Source organism: Pempheris klunzingeri, chromosome 8, assembly GCF_042242105.1.
Source record: "Pempheris klunzingeri isolate RE-2024b chromosome 8, fPemKlu1.hap1, whole genome shotgun sequence".
NCBI lineage: Eukaryota > Metazoa > Chordata > Actinopteri > Acropomatiformes > Pempheridae > Pempheris > Pempheris klunzingeri.
In genome coordinates, this window is record NC_092019.1 from 14,076,328 (window position 1) to 14,083,243 (window position 6,916).

The window sequence follows — 6,916 nt, forward strand, 5'->3', positions numbered from 1 at the left end:
TGAGGCACCGTTCACTGTAGCACGGAGTTTTTGGTTTAATTATTTAAAAACTGAAACAAACAACAAGTTTAAGAAGTTCACGAAAATCATGGTGCAGTGTCAGATTATTATTTGTTTGGTCTCCAGATTTGTTGCACTGCACCTGTAAGTGTGTCACACACAATAAGATGAACCCGTTTTACTGTTAAGCTTTAAATTTAGTTGTAAATATAAAAGTGAACTTGAAGTTTAGGATGGGAGTCCTCTCTTAAATTACTAACATGCAAGCAGGAACGCTTTTTCTTTTTAAGCAAAGGTGTTTTTCTGAGAAAAAACAGAGTTGGACACTGCAAACAAATTTCAAAAGTTCATTCAGTTTCACAGTGTTGTTTTTTCAGCATTACTTAAGGAAGTCCAAAATGTATCTGTTGAAGACATCACAGATTACACTCCTTACAGCCAACTGTTGTTGATAAATTGATCAAAATCACTGTGGAAATACATCCCGTATTTCCTCCCGAGTATAAAACATTGTGTAAATCAGTTTAATCCGAGGAAAACTCTACTAATGCATCTCTAACCTGTCATAGAGAAGTGAGGACACTTCAAGCCAAAAACGTCTCTCTAGCACTTGATGTTTAAATAGTGCAGACACCTGCAGCGCACTTACTTGACTTATGTAAATATGAGAACAAAACAGTGAGAGGGATGATTATGAATTTGGCAAAATTATTCTTTTTTTGCTGAATACCTGATTACTGCTCATGCTTTCAGATAAACTCAAACTATGTTATTTATCTCTATATATTCCAAAAGCTGAAGAAAAACTTGTTCCACATCTATTTTTTTTTTCCATTTTAAGGATTAACAGGAACTTTAACAGCACTGGCCGAAACAACTCCAAAACCGTTCGTACTGAATGAATTACCTAATTTCTTGCAGAGAGACATTCATTTGCAAGATTCAAAAATTCTTATCCTAAGATCATGAAACATCATAAAGCTTTTGCCATAAAAGTTATATGGTCCTTGAAGTAAATGATCTACGTCAAAGTTACAATGCTGAAACATTATTTTAGGAAATATCTGGATAAAAGTAGACAGAAAAGAAATGTTGCCCTTTGGCTGAGAAAATGTTAAATGGATGCTTAAATCTGGTGGAAGGCTTGTGGACACGCAGTGCCATGTTTAAGTTGGCAAATTACAGTTTGCAACTGAAAATGTGAAGCCATAACAGGTCAGCGTTTCATCACAGTGAAAGGCACACTGGTCATGAAGAATGACGCCATGATTTAGGCACGCCATCTGATTGTATCCAGCACCAGAAACGTCCTTTGATACGCGTCCAAAAGGCACAGTTAAAACGTGTGCACCTTGTGTTTAACCTTTGTTGCGTGTGATGTGTGCCACCCAGACTGCAGACAAGACATGGATCAGTGTGTTTTAAGGGAATACACAATGATGTCACAGACAGGAAAAGGCTGGAAAAGGCTTGGCACCTTTTGGGATTGGCCGGATCCCCATTGGCTCAGTAGAAACGCTGTAATAATAAACAGGCAATCAGAAGGCGGTGTGAGCGTACACAAAGGCATTGCAAAACTTTGCAGATAATAAAAGCAAATTTTTCACTCGGGGGGGATGATTATTTGTGTTCTTCAGTTGTCCATAAATAGAGGGCCTCTCACAGGAAGTATAAACATACAGATGAAGTGGAGGGCAGTCGTAGTCCAACGCAGTGATTTCAAACATTCCTGTTTATGTTCAATCAAGACGGAGTATATATATAACTGTAGCCCCAGTTTGAGCACGAAATACAAAGGATTATTTTCTGAGGGAAGAGGGAAAAAGAATACCTCACTATAGAATGTAAACTGTTTGATGAGTGTTTCACTCATTTTGGAAACTGAGCCACACATCAAGTAAAGCTCATAAAGCACACACATCACTTCTCCGAATAAGTGTCTAGAAAAGTCTAATCTATTCAAATTATTTTAAATTCAATATCATTCCCCACTAAACATGTGTGTGGTGTTAAAAGTGGTAAATATCTACTGAGTCGATGTAATCTCTTCCTGGATGTGAACAGAGACAGAGCACAATTTGTCCCTTATTGAGGCACAGAGTGAAACCTGCATCCCTCGTGTGTTTCCCGGGGGTTAATAGGGCTCTAATGATGCAGCATCCCTGCTTCGGTCCCTCAGGGCGCTCCCCTCCCCGGGTATTAATCCCATTGCCTTCATTAACCTGCAGGCCCACCAGTCCCACCGACGCTGAATACCGGGACTCACTGATAATTGATGTGTTGTTACTTAGTGTTACAATGATCTCCTTATTCCTTCTGAATCACCTTAAATACTTAATTCTTATCTAATTTAGTGAATTCTTTGCAAGCAGCGGCATTATGTGGGATCAGGGAAAATCAAATTGACCATCACTGCAAAGTCTCATTGTGATCATTAGGCATTTTAGGAGGATAAAAGGAACATACAACAAACCGACTCTGTGCAGTTTGTAATGGATACTATAGCTATGTATAAAAATCACAAAATGCACAAAATGGAGCATTAACAAACTAAATGGAAACTGGCTGTTGGGAACTGTCGTGTCATTCATCCACATGGTATGAAACTAAGCCAAAACTGAATTTAACCAATGGATCTTTGCTATGAAGAACCCTTTCAGATGCTCCCTCCTGCAAGGCAATTTATTTCTTGCTTTGTAACAGAAGTCTTGTCTAGATGGCTTAAAAAAAACAACCTATAATTACACAGAAATTGTGCTAAAATCAAAAACATTACCAACAAGCAGATTTGTAGAGCTGCAAAATATTATGAGTGAAACATTGTATTTTTGTTTCACCTGGGAAAAAAAGGAAATTATGTGCTTGACCTGCTTATAAAAAATAAATAAGCAAATGAAATCTGCATTGTGGACAACCAGCTGTGACGTAAACAGCGTGAATGTAAATTCTAATTTAAAAACTTCTTTTTAACTGTTGCCATCGGTTAAGTCATCGTGTAGTAAACAGGACCATTTTTTTTTAATATGTGCTGCTTCAGGCAAGTTCTCACCTTTAATGTCCCATATAAGTTATGACTCATCATGTATTTCCTCACAACCCAGCAGGAAGGCTGGCGCAGGACGCTGACTCTTCACACGTGGCGTCGGGATCCTTCAGTCCACCGACGGAGGAGCCACCTGGTCAGATGACTGAGACAATGACCATATAAAGTTTGTTTGTTTATTGTTGTATAAGCAGCTACGTTTCATTTTAGGGTTGTTTAGTTGATAAAAACTGTGTTTTATGCCACTTATTAAAAATGAATTTTGTCAGAGAAAGATATTTTTCCCTGATAACTTGCTTGGATAAGATTTGCAAGACCAGCCATCAAACAGTTTAAACATTGTTGTTTGGAGGTTATTTTCACAGATTGTGATGCTGCATGGCAAATTTCTTTTCTTCTTTTCTACTTCTTTATATAGTAGTATGCCTAACCTTAGTGTAAATGTCTATATCTATAAATTACGCACATTTACAACGACCATATTTACACATATGAAATGAGTACTTCCCTATTCAACAAGGTGAATAACTGTTTTGCAACCCAGGTTCATTGCCTGAGCAGTTATTGGGAATAAATGATTATAACAATGACGTCTGAGACTCCATTAATAACCCACTGATAATCTCAGTGTAAGACAACATAAACCTCATCTTATCTCCTCTATCTCCTTGTCATCAAAGTGCTGGCTTTGTCCTCCGCAACAGAGGGCCGGCTGTTTGTGACCTTAGTGCTAAATCAAGTTCAAAGAGGACCACTGGTGTTTGGCAGATAGTTTTACATGAGGGCAGTGGGAGAACAGTGTGTTTGGTCAACCTCTGGCTCCCCCTTTGATTCGCAGCTCTCTGTGACCCCTGGCAGAGCGACACCACTTAAGGCGCTTCACTCAGCCACACTGGTGAGTCTGATAAGATCTGAGTGATAACTGACCTGACTTTCAATCTCTGCTCAGTTAAACAAATTATTTTTATTACTTTGCATTTTTACACAAAAGTTCCATCCCTTTTATATGTACGGTATTACGCATTAAGACATTCTTTTGGCAATGTCACATAGTGCAGCCCCACTTCAGTAAAACACACAGAAATTAGATTATGGGGATACTCTACAAAACAGTAACTGTGAGTGGTTGGATTCCTGAGGAATGAGCCCACATTAAGTCCACTTTGTCACTGAAAAACACTTTCATTTGGGCATTTATTAACTCCCTGTAACTGTGTCATTAGGGTATATGGTTGCTAATAAGTTCAAGCGATCATATACAAACGTTGAGAGTTTGTATTTATACATGTAACATCACGACTCCATGACTGTATAAAATCCCTTTGGAAATGGATGTTGCACATATGTTTCTTTTATTCCCATCCAAGGGATATAAGAGAGGAAATAAAACTTCAATCACTGATGAAATGAATCAAATCCTTGTTTATCATTTGAACGACCTACTTTGGTGCAGCCGATTGGCAGTCATTCCCTTTTCCCTTTTTAAAATATCTGAACAAGATGTCAGAACCACGGCATCTATCGTGTGAACGCTGCAGTTTAATCTGGGCCGTGTTCTGCTGTTTTTGTCCAAGAGCGAAGAAATACATGTGGCACATTAACTTTCCGCGGACGATGTCTGAACACAACTGGAAACCCATCAGGAAAAACAGCAGTGGGTTTATTTTGTATTATTGAGTGTATTATCACATTAAAAAATGAATAGTGTATTATGATTAGACTGCTGTTTTTTTAGGACAAAACTCAAAGTATTAATAAAAAATTCTCTGAAGCAGAATGGCTGATTTTTTTCAGAATGCATGCACTTTCCTGTGCTTTTTATTGGAAGAAGAATATGTAGAGTTTCAGAGGAAACTCAGTTTTCACGTTTGAAAGAAAAAAGCAGTGACATAGTACAAAAAAATAGTGCGAAGTTAGTACGACAATCGAAAACAGCAACATCTAATAGTGCAAAGAGGTTCTTTACTGTGACCTTGACAAGACACTGCAGAAAGCTTGAGTTAAAAATTGTCCTTGAGAACATGTTTAAGTGAGTAATTCAAGAGATGTTTCACAAAAGAAATGGCTGTCAAAGTATTAGACGCATTGCAGCGAGTCACCTTTTCTCACACATGCATGAGTTTGCTTTGTCGTATTCATATTATGTGTTATTTTGGTTCATTCCCCTGACCTTTAACACTTGCCCCAGAGAGATGCAAATGCCCAAAGAACATAATGGTTCCCTTCCTGTGTAAAAACTAGGCCGTAAAGGAAGATAATTAGGGTTGTCATGACAACAGGGTCCAGCGGGCTGACGGTGCCGTGTTCGCTTGCAGAACTTCAAACAGTATCAAAGCTCCACCAGGGCTGGTACTCCAGCTCTGGTTTGAATTAGGGACCGACTTCCACAGTCGCTCTTCAAATTCAAGATCAATATGGAACACCCCCTTCCAAAAAAAAAAAAAAAAAAAGTGGAGGAAAGGGAGAAAAGAGACCAGCTAGTCCTCGTCCAGACAGACTCGGAGATCTGGATTTCATTAGAGACAATTATCTTATCTGCTTCATCTCAATGCTGCCCCAAGGGTTGGCAGGCAGACCAGTGGGCTCTTTGCAGTTTGAGAAAGCCTGCAGCCAGCCAGAGGCCTGTGGATCAGGTCATTAAAACACTCCTGCCCCTGCTGCTAGTGATAAAATATTTTCATGCTTTTGTAAATAGATTTTCTTCTTTCAACCCCACAGGACACAAAAAACACAACTTTTCTTCTCTGGATACTCCAGCATAAGGACGTCCTAAATTTTGAGACGAGCGAGCCAAAATATTGTTGGTTTTGCTCTCAGGTGAAGCTGCATGAGCGTGTCTATGCTTTTGTTGGTTTTCTCTCTCCAACCTGTGGCTGGACTTCATCATCGACGTGGAGCCTGGTTGCTCCGGTGCCCGGTCGGCTTGTTAAGGGCAGAGTCGCGGCATATGGCATGGACACCTGTCAAAGCAGCCTGTACAGAGCAAATATAGCTTAAACAGCACTACTCTTCACAGAACTGTACTCCAGCAATAATATCAGGTGGTCACGTTATTTATCGGGCACAATAGTACGCTTTCTTGTCGATTAGTACCACTCTCATTCTCACTATTCGATATGCAGCACCAGGTGACAATTAGCTTAGCTTAGCACAATGACTGGAGGAAACGGGGAACAGATAGCCTGCCTTCTGTCCAAAGATAACAAAATCCACCAGCCTGCACCTCTAAAGCCAACCCTGTCTACCAGAAACTACTTTTATATATACTTTACAATAGCAAACTTGTTTTACGTAGCATGATTATTTGTCTGATTATTCTTTTATCTGCATATGTAGGAAATGTTCATTCATGCATCTGGCAAGTCACAAACTCATGATGCATCTGCTAATCATTCAGTTTTTATGGTTATGTTTCTGCACTCACAGCACGAAGGGTTAGGTTAGGGAAATATTGGTTGCATACTGAAAAACTCATCAGTGATATAAAGTAGGCTACGAGACACAGCACGTTCTCCATCTTTACAAAAGAGTAAAATCGGCATGTTGTTGTTTTATGGAGATGATGTGCTATTCTATTTCTTGTTAAGTGCAGTAACATCCTGGATTCTCCACTGGCTGCCTGGCAACCATATGGCTTTGATGGAGACAAGACTCCAACAAAGTAACCGCAACCAGCAAAGAAAAACAATATGTCATTTCTACACATTTCTGCACTTCTTTTTCAGCGGATTAAACAAACAAGATGTAATATGTTGATTACTGGGCTTTAGACATGCTGGACATGCTGTTTCCCCCCGTTTCCAGTCTTTCCTAAGTTAACTGGCTGGCTCCAGTGTCATGAGAATGGTGCTCATCTTCTCATCTACCTCTCAG